This window comes from Phaseolus vulgaris, chromosome 11 (genome assembly GCF_000499845.2).
Source record: "Phaseolus vulgaris cultivar G19833 chromosome 11, P. vulgaris v2.0, whole genome shotgun sequence".
Lineage (NCBI taxonomy): Eukaryota > Viridiplantae > Streptophyta > Magnoliopsida > Fabales > Fabaceae > Phaseolus > Phaseolus vulgaris.
Window position 1 is genome coordinate 9,212,590 of NC_023749.2, and position 14,690 is coordinate 9,227,279.

Genomic DNA, 14,690 nt, shown 5'->3' on the forward strand with positions numbered 1-14,690 from the left:
GGCGGTTGAGAATGCCCAACTGAAGAAAGCCTTGGAGGAGGTTGGCCAAAGGATCTTGCTGTTGGAGAATGAGAGGTCTGATCTGCAAGCCGAGAAGGAGGCAATCGAGGCTGACTTGGACAAGAACATTGATGACACTTTGCCTATGCGCAGCCAAAGTTTCTTCCAGGCATCCGCCAGGCCCACGTCCTCTACAACGGTCCACCCCCATCAGGTAACTTCGACCCTAACATGGATGTGTTCGAGGGTCTGATTTTGCCGACCCATGAGGTACAAGCCTTGCAGAGTGCGACTCAACTGCCCCGACCGAGGGTGTTGAAGACGAAGACTAGTTAGTCTTAGGTTTTTAGCTTTTTTGATTCCTTCAACTGAGGATGCTTGTTTTAATGAATCAACCGTTCCTTCATATGTGCTATATTAATTGAACAAGTTAAGTAATCGGTCGGAGTAACTTAATTGAACAAGTAAGCGGTCGGAGTAACTTAATTGAACAAACTAAGTCATTGATCCGACTGTGTTTGTTTGTGAATGTTTTTGGGTTTCAGCAGGGTATGCCGGTTAGGACTACATCTTTGGCCGAACCGAGGCTACAAGGTGTTGGTAGGGTATGCCGGTTAAGGCTGCGTCTTTGACCGCATTGAGTCTTTGTGGTATCGGCAGGGTATGCCGGTTAGGGTTACACCCTTGACCGAATCGGGTCTTTGAGGTATCAACAGGGTATGCCGATTAGGGCTACATCCTTGATCGAATCGAGTCTTCTAGGTGTCAGTAGGGTATGCTGGTTAGGGCTATATCCTTACCCGCGCCAAGTCTTCTAGGTATCGGTAGGGTATACCGGTTAGGGATATATCCTTGATTGAACCAAACCTTCTACGTATCGGTAGGGCATGTCGGTTATGGCTACATCCTTGACCGAACCAGGCCTTCTAGGTATCAATAGAGTATGATGATTAGGGCTACATCCTTGACTGAACCAAGCCTTCTATGTATCAGTAGGGTATGTCGGTTAAGGCTACATCCTTGATCGAGCCGAGCATTGAGAGATGCATGAATTTGACTTAAAGTTGTAAAGCATTGAAAGAAACGCCTCGTTAAAACCTGTCCGACCGAAAATTCTCCTAGGGAAAAAACGGCGGGGTGAGGAAAAAGTGCGTAAGTTGTTTTGCTTGTTTAATTGTAATAGAACTTGAGGTGCGTGACATTCCACGTCCTTGGTACAATTTTTCCTGATAGCCACTTTAGGTGGTACGCCCCCCCAGTTGTAACCTCTCAGACCTGGAAAAGGGCATTCCTAATTGGATGAGAACTTGCCGTCATTCTTCCTTGCTTCGCTTCTCATTCTCCATACAAGATCTTCTTTCTGAAAGCTCCTCGATCGGACCTTTATGTTGTATCACCTTGCCATCCAAAGCTTGCATGTGGCCTCACAAATTTTGCTATTTTCGCGGAGCTCGTTTAGTAGATATACGCCAACCGAGAGACTTTCTTGATTCAGAGTCAGGTCAAACAATTGCCTTCGAATGGTAGGCTCACCTACCTCGACCGGGATCATAGCTTCAGTTTCGTATGTTAGGCTATAGAGTTTTTCTTGTGTAGATGTTTGGGAGTGCAGCGATATGCCCACAAGACTTCTAGTAGCTCCTCGGTCCATCGACCCTTTGCTTTGCGAAGTCGCTTCTTCAATTCGTTCAGGATTACATTGTTTACAACTTCAACCTTCCCGTCGGTCTGGGGATACTCGACCAAGATGGTTATTGACTTGATACCGAGGTCCTCGTAGAAAGACTGGAGTCCTTAATCGATGAACTGTCGACCATTATTAGTTATTATAGTGCGACACTTCAAACCGACACAAATACTTTGCCATAAAAAGTTTTGCACGTTCTTGGTCGAGATGGATGCGGGTGGTTCGACCTAGATCCATTTGGTGAAGTAGTCCACTTTGACTAGGAGGAATTTTGCCTGTCCCTTTCCCAAGGTGGAGGGACCAATGATGTCCATTCCTCAGATGACGAACGACCATGGGGATGTCATGTTATGCAGTACTTCTGGCTTGAGGTGGTGTAGGGGACCAAATTCCTGGCACTTGATGCATTTTTTCACAAATTCTGCGCAGTCACCCTAGACGACTGACCAATAGTAATCGACCTTGAGGACTTTGGTAGGCATCGTTTGTGTTCCCGAATGGTTACTGTAGACTCCTTCGTGGATCTCCTTGAGGACGTACTCTGCCTGTTTTTCAGTGATGCACTTTAATAATGGCCTTGAGTAGCCTCTACGGTAGAGATTCTGGTTGATCATAGTGTACCTTGAACATTGCTGCTTCATCGCCTTTTCTTCCTCTGGCTTGCATGTGTCGTGCTCAAGGTACCTGACGATCGGGGTCATCCAGGTCTCGATCTCGGTAATAGCTAGACACTCGACCTCTGCCACACTAGGTTGTGTTAGCCAAACTTGAATGACAAACATGTGGTGGCCTTTCTTCTTGGTCGTCGTTAGCTGAGATAGCGCATCGACCTTCTTGTTTTTCTGCCGACGGATGTGTTCCACCGTCACTTTGTGAAACCTAGTTATGATGTTGTTGACCGTATGATAATATCTCTGGAGTAGGGGTTCCTTTACTTCAAACTCTCCTTTGATTTGGCCGACCATTACCTGGGAGTCACTTTTGCAAGTTACCTCGCGAGGTCCCATGTCATATGCTAGATTTAGCCCAACAAGGATAGCCTTATACTCGGCTTGGTTATTGGTGGCCTTAAACCCAAACTGGAGGGCTTACTCCAAGAGGAGATCATCGGGTCCTTCGATGACGACTCCTGCTCCACAAACAGTCTCGTTTGAGAAGCCGTCAACATATATTATCCCAGAATGGAGAAAAGTGTCGAAAAAGCCAATTTTGCAACAGAAGATTCTCACTCAAGCGAGAATGCGGTAGATAGATTGGGCTTTTTTTATGTTTTATCACTTAGCTCATTACCCCTAGAAAATTAGGTTAAATAGGGGGCTAGAGGCTCAACCCTAGGGTGTCAGATTGAGAGGAAAACACCATAGAGTGAATTGAAACCCAATTGGGAGAATGGAAGGTGCTAGAAGTATGCATGACTAATTCTACCCTTTGGGATTGGGAGTAATTTGCTCAAACTCTTATGTATTGAGGTGATATCTTATATATTAATATTCAGTTCTTGATTAATTATTGGTATTGTTGTTTTACTTTTAACTTTCCGTGACAAATTGAGAATCTTAAATCTGATCGATAGGTATTTTTAGGGTTCAGACCTAAACAACAATACTTAACATATTTGAGTGTTATGGATAGACTTGAAATGTTAATTTGTGATTCTAAGTTATTTTTATAAATATGCGAGAGATTGATATTTAGGAAACATTCTTAAGGATTTTATATGCGAGGGATTAATATAAGTGAATTTTCTACGACCATCAATTTCAATAAAAAAAATTAATATTAACATGTTAATCAAAATACATGTGAGTAAAACAGATGAAACCTAATCCCCATTTTTCCAATTGTCGCAATTACTCTTTGGTTTGTTTTTTTTTTGTTAATTATTGCCATTATAACAATTTCCAAACAAATTTTTATTGTTCTGTTTTATATTTAGCGAATATTGTACTCGATGATTCACTGTTCCTTGTGGGATCGATATTCATCCTTAAAAACAATTATTACTTCTAACAAACGCGGTGCAGTTATCGTAGAAAGTCATCAACATTTCAATCAAAAACATTTGTCTCTTTGATGTGATATATGTTCCTATTTTTCTTTCAATCTTACCTTTGTATCCAAGCTCACATCTTTTCTTCATTGTGAACTAATATTTTTTTCAACCGAGTGTATTATATAGGACATAAAAACCAAAAATAAGATTGGTTTAATTGATTTGATTGTTGGTGTATATATTTTTAACACTTTTGCTGCTCAACAATTGATAACTAGAAGGCAACTTTTGAGTGTTATATGTTATATAGGATCTTACGTGGTATGATTATCATGTTCTAAGTGAGAAATATGATTCAATGTTATTATATATATTCTCATGCATTGATGAGTTCTCTCTTGTGCTTTGTGGTAGCTTGAGTTTATTTTGAGTTTCAAAAAATGAGTTATCTCGTAACCCAATGAATAAATATCATCAAAACAAAAAAGGATGCATACTTGTCGTTCGTTTCAACATTATTGTAGAATTTCCATGCGAGCCATGTTGCAGGAAGTTGCTCGTTTTCATTTCGCAATGCCAATGCACTATTCAACTCTTTCCTCACATCCATCAAGCGGACAACTACCATGATTGTTGCACATGCCCAACGTCGTGTCAATATCAACTTCAGTAATGATACGAATAAATGTTCTTAAAATCATATGTTCATGTTTTAGGATCAATTATTTATGTTTACAATGAATTAATCTTATTTTTAGTTTGTCTAAAATTTTCAACACACTTCTCAAATCAAGACTGTCAATTTAATATTAAAATTATTTAAAGAAATTATTTGAAAAAGTTAAGAAAGAAATGAAAAAATAGAAAAATAAAAATAATATTTATTTAACTTTTGCAAATGTTATATAAAATATTATACATATTTTAGAGATATAAATCTGACATGAATTATTTCATGTAAAATTTAATGGATATATTTAAAAATAAAGAAACAATTATTGTGGTAAAATTTGAAAGTAAATTTTAGAAAAAAAAGTCAGGAAAAAACTTTGTTTTGGTAACTTTAAGAAAATATGAATCTCATAATATGTGTAATATATAAGGACTTTTGAGAGGTGACTTTTGAGAAATGAAGTACAAACTCATTTTAAAATTTATCCACAAAGTATATAATACAAACATTAAAAGTGAGTGTAAGTGAGTAATTTATTCTTAGATGTTAGATTACTACAATACCCAAAATTAACAAACTTCACCACATGTTTTATACATGCAATTGAATATATAACACAATTATTCTTTAATTGTTGGACCTCTTTTTCATTCTCTTATGCAGGAACATGTAGGATACCAGTGTGTTTTACAAGCAACCATGTAGGACATAACATGCAATAATTGAAAATTTTAATGTGAATATAGTAATAGTAATAAAAGAAATAAACAAAAAGAAAACATGAATTTTTATACTCACTGAATCTAACCTCCATGCGACGTCCTCCAAATAAATCACATAATAGTGTAGTAAACTTTGAGTCACGAAATAGCACATGAGCATTATTCCATGTAAGTGTGTTAATACACTTCCCCAATGCATTCAAGGACAGATTCATAGATTTAGCTTCTTTTAATGGATGTCCTTGACCTCCTATTAAATCAACAAAAAATGAAACGGTCTCATTAAGAACCATAAATTGTGTTCCAGGTAAAACAATCTTGATTGCATGAATAATAGGTGTTTGACATCTAGTGATTTTACGATGCTTAATTCTTAAATATGCCATTATTTTATTTGGACTACTTCGAATACTTTTTCTCCAAAATTCAAAAAGAAATAAAATTGCATATGTTTTCATCTTGGGTAATCAATATTTACCTTTAGTGTGAACTACATCAATCAGCACTTAGAAGCGATTTCATATTTTTTCAAAGCATTTGTCTATCACACTCTGAAACAAAGTGTCTTTTCGAATAAGAATAAATGAAAAAGAATCAACTTGTCTTTCTAATAAGAATAAAATTGAATGTCTTTCCAATCCAATGTTTAGCTTTTTTTTCATTGAATAAATTAAATTATTTTGCTTAAAAATTATATTTAAGTTTATCAAGATTTAAATAAATGTTCAAAATATTATGAAAATATTGAATTAAATATCCATTAAATTTGGTTGATTTATTTAATTTGAACGAATTTATAAAAATATTAATTTAATATAATAAAAATATTAAAGTATAATTTATTATACTTATTAATATTAATGTAGTAAAATATTTATTAATTACATTTATAACAAAATTTTAGGTTAAGAATTAAATAAAAATTATAGATATGCGTCGGCCTAGCCGATGTTAAAGGAATTGTTGTTTTTGTGTCGGTCAGGCCAACACAAAGTGTGCCTCAATTATTGTGTCGGTTAAGGCCGACACAAAGTGTGTTAATGAGTCATTTTTATGTCAGTCACAGTCGATGCGAAGTGTATCCGTGTGTCGTTTTGCATTGGTCTCAGTCAACACGAAGTCTTTTTTCGTGGTTGCATCCTTTATTCGTATGCATGAGTCGACGTAAAGTGTTTAATAAATAGCAATTTTGTTTCTCCGCCTTTAGTTTCTCCCAGTTTCTAAATCCCCAATAAATAGCAATTTCGAAGGTGCAAGTCCAGCTCTCTCTTTATTTTAAATTGTTGAAAGGTAAATTTTTTTAATTGCAAAACTTCAGTTTGACCTAGTAGTTTTAGCTATCAAGAAACAATTATGATCGTTGGGTATTGTTGTTTATGATTGTATCTATTTATGAATGTTTCTGTGTATGATTGTTTCTATGATTTGGTTTCGTTTAGGAAATTTTGTTGTTTATGATTGTTTTAGTTTATTGTTTGGTTTGGTTTGGAATTTTTTTATGAAAAATTTGGAGGGATTTTTGTGAGTTATGTGAGAGTGAATCTTGTGGGCTTTTATTCATAATTAGATTTTGAATAAAAAAATTGTAGTGTATCTAGTTTTTTTTTTTTTTTTAACAAAATATTTTGTTTAAAATATTTATTATATAAATATTTTTTAAAAGATATTAAAAGCTGGTGGATATATAAAATAAACAGGGGTCGCAGATAGTAAAAGAGATGGGTCAGTTGAATGAGCCCAGGTTTTAAAACTGAGTGCATGTATAATAAGGGTGGTCCAGATAGGAAAAGTTATGGGCCAGTTTAATGGGCCCAAGCTTGACAATGTGGTACAAATAGTAAAGTGCTGGGAGTAGGAATATCAAAGAAAGGGGGGTATACTATTTAGTAATAATTTAATATTTTTCAAAATAATTAAGCATTCTCATTAAAAATTTAGTACTAGATATATTGTTTTTACAAATTATTTTGTAAAACAAAATAAACAGGGTTGCAGATAGCAAAACTCTTGAACAGCATAATGGGCCCAGTCGTTTCAAAACACGGTACAAATAGGGCAATTCCTTCCTGCACCATATCAATGCACCCGATCTCAGTGGAAAAGACGAAACTGTCCTTAAAAAAAATTTCTGAAATATGTGTTCTGGATATTTTTTTCCAGAACGAAATTTTATATTACGGATTTTTTATCCAGAATAAGTTTTTCATTTTTGTTTCCAGATTTTCATTTCCGAAACACAATAATTACTTTTCCAGATTTTTTTTTCTGTATTTTTTTTCAATTCCATATTTTTTTTATCCGAAATAGAATTTTAATTTTTTTTCCGGATTTTTATTTCCAGAACTCAATAATCACTTCCAGATTTATTTTTTCAGAATATATTATTTTCAATTTCGGATTTTTATTTCCCGAATTAAGGGCATTTTTGGAAATTAAAAAAATATGTTGGGTGCAGGTTAAAAATGATTGGGTGTAGGAAGCATTTGCTTGCAAATAGTGAAGTGCTGGGAATGGGAATATCAAAGAGAAGGGTTCTTAAAAGTTAATGTACAAATTAGTAATAATTTTAGATTTTTCAAAATAATTAAGCATTTTCAAAACATTATTTAGTACTGAATTTTAAAAAAAATTATTTTGTTTGAAATATTTATTTTATATATATGTGTGAGTATATATATATATATATATATATATACATTTTTTAAAAAGAAATTAAAAGCTAGTGGGTGTATAAAATAAACAGGTGTGGCAGAGAGCAAAACATATGGGCAGCAGAATGGGCTTAGAATTTTCAAAACATGTTGCAAATAGTGAAGTGCTAGGAGTGGGAATATCAAAGAGAGAGGGTCTGAAAAGTTAAAGTACTAATTAGAAATAATTTTACATTTTTAAAATAATTAAATTCTTATTAAAAATTTATTATTGGATATTTTTTTTAACAATTTATTTTCAATTTTTATTATTTAATACATGTATATATTTATATTTTAATCGTTTTTATTAGGTAAAATTTGTGCATTTTAATAAAGTAAAAATACAACTTTGTAGGCTGTATAAAAAAGAGAATGGAACTAATTTTCAAGTTTCAACTAACTAAAATATATTAAAAATCATGATAGATAAAAATTAAATTAAGAAAGAAAATAAATTTTATTAATTTTTATTATATTTAATTATATTTTTTGTTTTTATCAAATAATTAAATTAAATTAAATTTTATTTTATTTTTGATTATTTTGATTTCAAATTTTATTGAAATCCACTTTAATTTTCTCTTTTCACAGTGACTTTTAACCACTGGTTTGGAAAACCTTTTGTCAAATTATATATGCTAATAATTACTTTTTAAATATACATACTATATATATTTAATTTAAAAAATGTTGATCCACTTTTTTATATTTATATTAGTGTTTTGTGTCAATGCTAACTGAATACTACATGTAATTCTTAAAGATGAGGATACTTATTTATTTTATAAACTAATAAAGCCACATAAATGAAGGTAAGTTATTTTAAAATAGAAAAAACATATATTTTATTTGATATTGTTATATAAACATTAAAATAATATGAAATAAAACACTTTTATATTTGTATATTAGTTTATACAATGTATACTAAAATAATATGGCGAATGAATCACATACACGTTAAATAAAATTATGATGTTTATACATACACGTTAAATGAAATTAAGATGTATAAATTATAGACACGTTAAATAAAATTATAGAGGTGTTTATACATACACGTTAAATAAAATTACTTTGTATGAATGATGATGTATGAATTACAAAATTGGATTTAAACTACACAAGATGTATTGAATTTGTATTATATTTAACTCGAACATTATTGTATCTTATTCGTATAGGATTTACGTATACAAAATTCTTACACTAACCTAATAGTTAATTACATGAATTAGTATGTCTTAAATATTTACACTAAGTTTGAACAACAAAATTCACATGTGACAGATGTAGTGCATTGGACACTAATATCCACATGATTTGTGTATTAGGTCGTTTGTAGGGTATAAGTATACTATTGAGTGTTGATAATTTCATCATCAACATGAAGAACAATGGATCAAGATTGGATGTATGAAATGCTTGATTTTTGAAAAAGATTGAGGCAACCCTTCATAAATGATGTTCATGATTTTGTTTATAGGGCAATGGATCAAGTTTCATACATACCAAATGGAAGGATAAGGTGTCTATGTGTGAAATGTTGTTGTGAGAAAATTCCCAAACTTTCTCATGTCAGGAGTTATCTGCTTCAACATGGTTTTCAACCCAACTAGAGGGTACAAGTTTATCACAGAGAGACAAAGACAAATGAGGTTAACTTAAACATTACATCCACCACCAGTTATGATAGCATTAGGCGTGATGATGACTTTGGATCATTAGCCAAAATGGTGAACAAAGCATACATACACAAAAGTGATACAAGAAGTTGTTATGTCAATGTTATCAAAAGTTTTATTATATCTTAGCATTTGGTCATCAACCCATTTATGATGGAGCAACTGAGTCTAAATTGTCAATAGCCATAAGGCTTTTGGGCACTCGAACCAATTGGCACACAACTGAAAAGAGTTTAGATTATTTCATTAAAATGTTACTTGATGTAGCTCCAACAGAGAATTGCATACTCAAGACTTTTTATGAAGCAAAAAAAGTTGTCTCTACTCTCGGCTTGAAGGTTGTCAAGATTGATTGATGTGAAGTTGGATGCATGTTGTATTACAAGGAGGACATCGAACTAAATGAGTGAAAATTTTATGGTCATCCCAGTTACTTGCCTTCAAAGGTCAAAACAAAACATACAAAAGAATGTAAATAAAAAGTATGTTTTATTTGCCTATCATACCACAATTACAAAGACTATATACCTCAATGGAGTTAGCAAGCCAAATACGATGACATTTTCAAAACATAGCTGATGATGGTGTATAGCAACATCCATCTGATGGGAAATCTTGGAAACATTTTGATAGTGTATTTCCAAAATTTGTAGTTGAGCCCCGTAATATAAGATTGGGATTATGTTTTAATGGGTTCACCCCTTATATACAAGCTTCAACATCTCCATGTTCTTGTTGACCGATATTTGTCACTCCTTATAACCTACCCTATGAAATGTGTATGAAAAAGCCATATATGTTTCTAAGTTGTCTCATACCTGGTCCTACTAACACAACAAAAAGAAATAGATGTATACTTGCACTTATTGATGACCTCCAACAACTTTGGAGTGAGGGTGTCTTCACTTATGACATATCAACAAAAGAGAACTTTGTCATGCGAGCTTATTTGACGTGGACAATTAATAATTTTCTAGCATATGCGATGTTGTCTAGGTGGGGGGCTAAAGGGAAATTAGCTTGTCCTCATTGTATGGAGGACATAAAAGCATTTACACTAAAGCATAGGGTAAGAGTTGTTGGTTTGACTATCATCGACAATTTTTGCCAACCAATCATCATTTCAGGAGGAGCCAGAGGAGAATCCTTAAAAACAGACCTGAAATTGATGACCCATCTTATTTCTTAAACGGAAATCAATTATGGAAGTTTCTTCGTGACTTCCCAAAAGTGACAGATGATCCATTTGAAACTTTGTCTGGATATGAACAATATCATAATTGGGACAAAAGGGAAATATTTTGAGCTTTGCAATATTGGAAGGACAATTTGTTAAGGCACAATCTTGATGTTATGCACATAGAATTTTTTATTTTTTTGATAATGTCTTCAACACTATAATGGACGTTAAGAACAAAATGAAGGACAATCAAAAGGCCATAATGAATGTTGTTGAATTGTATGTCCATGGAGACTTGGAGTTGGTTCAATTACAAAATGAAAAGTGAGCAAAGCCAAAGGCCAACTACACATTCTCAAAGAAAGATGCTAATTCAATTTATAAATGGACAAACAAGTTGAAAAATGTCAAATGGTTATGCCTCTAACATTGCAAGGTGTGCAAATCAAGACAAGGGAAGTATGCATGGCATGAAAAGTCAAGACTGTCATATTTTCATGGAGTGTTTACTCCTAAAATGTTTTCGGTCATTGTGAGAATTTGTTTGGAGTGCCCTTGCTGACTTAAGTCAATTCCTTAAAGACTTATGTTCTAATACATTAAGGATGAATGATCTTGTCAGAATGGAAGAAAACATACCAATCATCCTTAGAAAGAATATTTCCACCAACTTTCTTTGATTCAATGGAGCACCTTAACAATTACTACTTTGCTCTAGGATGATGGGAGATGCAAAGGGATCGATGGGTAATTTGGAACGGGTAGAAGGATCAACATGTGCATTCTACCTACACTGAGAGATAACATATTTTTACTCTCATTATTTCAAATGTGTCAGCTTGTTTTCAAATACAAGTTTGGAAAATGATCCTCGAACAGATACAAATGAGGAAGTCCAATACACATTTTCGATTTTGAATAAAGGTGGACGCCCAAGTGGTTCTAGCAAAGACTATTGGTTCAGTGATAAAGAAAATCGTTCATCCCATGTTCATGTCCTCATCAGTTGCGATAAGGTCAAACCATTCCTTGAGTAAGTTTAATTGTACATAATTTAAATTAAATTATTGTAGGTTGTGTAGTTCGCTAACTACTTTAATAATATTTGAAGATTGTTCTTACAAGTTACTCAATCAATGACGAAGACACTTCAACAGTCATACATAACAATTTTCCTGAATGGTTTAAGAGCTACGTAAGTGTAACGTCAACCCATATGTGCTTCTTATTTAATCAGAATTTCATAAATAAATGTAATGTTCTCTTATCACTACAACACAAGTTTATGATGAAAGGAATGTAACACACTTGAAGGGACTTTCTTTGAGACCTAATTCAAAGACAACATTAGGGAAAATGTACTTGGTTAATGGAAATAAGTTTCATACAAAGACATGGGTCGATGGTATGAAAACAACCAATATTGACTCGTATGTTAAAGGTGTCATTGACGTAGGAGAAGAAGAATTTTATGCTATAATTCATTATATATATGAATTGGTGTATGCTTCTAAATAAGAAGATCTCGCGATTCTACTATGAATGGTTTGATCCTACAATTAATGTTGGGACTAGGTTTCATCCATGGTATAATCTAGTTGAAATCAAGTTAAGGGGAAGATATGGATCCTATGATCCATTTATTCTTCTATAGAAGGTCATACAAGTTTATTATGTTAGTTACCCAAACATATGTAAAAATCTTTGTGGATGGTGCGTCCCAATCAAAACAAAACCCCGAGGACATGTGCAAGTTGACAACATCAACGATGAATTGGCAAATCAAGTTGATGAGACATCTAATGTCTTACCAATTACGAGAAGTGAACATTTAGAATGTTTAACTAACACATCTAATGTCGAAGTACTTGATGATGATGATATTGAACCACATAATCACGAAAATGGTAAAGATCTTAACCTCTTAAATGAAGATTATTCAGAAAACTACATAGGCAATGAGGATTCAGAGTTTGATAACAATGACGACTAACATATGATACTTTCAATAAACTATAAACAAACATATCATCATTAGATAATTACACTAATATTATCAACAAATGTTTTTTTTCAGGAAAAATGTTAGGACTAGAGGGAGGGATGGTTCCATTGTTAGGCGTGTCCAGCAAGGTGTGGATTTCCCACATTGATGCATGGTCAACTAACTATAGACTTAGGAAGCATCCTTTATTCCGATCTGTTATCAGCGTATGATGATGGGAGTCCACGTTTTTCATTTCATTCATTGACACCGTCTTCTAGCCCATCTTCCTCCACTCCTTCTCCTCCATCCATCAGCATTTTTGGTATGCTTACCCCACTCCACTATATCACCTCATCACACACATATTTCACCATTTTCTCACCCCCTAGTATTCCACTACCACTAGGGCCATCATTCTCTATTCCGACTTACCACCACAGTGTCCCTGCACCACTCCACCAGACTTGGAGTTCACCACTCCAACCCACTCATGCTCCATTTGGCATCCCACCCCTGATACCTTTGTCCAACCCACCCCTGGTACCTTTGTCCAACCCACCATATATAGTGTTTATCAATTAAAATATGTATCTTTATTAAAATAGATAAAAATAAAAATTAATAAGTTTTTTAAATTTGTTTTTACAGAGTATCTATGTACTAAGTAATTTAACTTTATGACCTTAATAATAGTTATTTAAATATAGTATTTAGAAATTATTTAAAGTTGATAAATTTAAAAGATGAATTATTTAAAATGTATGTATGACCTATATATATGTGTGATCATGTGTATCGTCTTATTCACTATATTTAATTATAAAATATACTTTAGACACGATAAGTCTAATATAAATAATTTTTTTCTAAATAAAACTAACACAACAATATATAATACTATATATAATTTACAGTATCTTCACACTAAGGATATAAAATATAGTCATTTAAAGTATCTTATATTCCAAATGACATTGATTAAAGACATAAAATCTAATTAAGCTACTTAAAAATGTTAAAACTAAAGATACTAATTCGTATATGAAAGAAAATACACAATATCAACAATAATTTCATAAATACTTTAATGGTTTTAAAAAATAAGTAATATTAAATAGTTTTTACATATATTTTTCTTTAATTTTTGAGAAAAAATAAATATTTTATAAAATACCTTTATTTTATACATTTAATTAAAAATAATTGTCTTAAGACAAGGTTATAGATTGTTAATATTTTTTTCAAATGTAATTGACTAACTTAAATTCAAATTTCAAAGATTGTTTTTTTAAAGATTTTCTTTAAAAAACTATAGTGACGATTCCTCTAATCTTCTAAAATAATTCTGCATCACGGGCATGCTATAATGTAAATCTTGGTTTAAAATTGAGTGTGATCACTCTTTAGTATTCTGCGTCATATTTTCTTAATGAGTATTTATGATAATCTTTTTTAAGTGGACATATAAGTTATAAGCTAATCCATTTTTGTACTTATATATTTACTCTATTTTCAGCATACAATATATTAATTACAAGTGTAATACTCGTCAATATATAATATTTTCAAATATAGTTATAGTATGTTAAATGTTCCCATCGTCTAATATATTTTATGATTGTAAATTTTTTTTGTTACAATGTTTATACAATTGTCAAAACAAAAAATTATTTAATGAGTCTTAATTATAAAATAAATTAATAAAGATCAATCTTTAGAATGGCCTATTAACACGACTTTAGATAGGTTAAATCTTGACAAAACAGTTAAATATTGACTAAATAATCAAAATTTGACTACATAGTTATAAACACCGAGTATTTAAAATTTGGTTGTTAAGAAAAAAATTATAAATGGAAAAATAAAAAACTATACCATCAAATTTGTTTTTTTAAAAACAATCATCAAAAACTCAAAAAGATTGTTTAGTGTTGGAAAAAAAAAAAAACAAACAAACAAAAAATAAAATTTCCCCTTTACTTTATACACCCCCGCACCCCTTTTCTCACACTCTTTTTTTCTTACTTTTGTTTTTAGCCCTCAGCCCACCTTCACTGCTTCCCTTCTCAC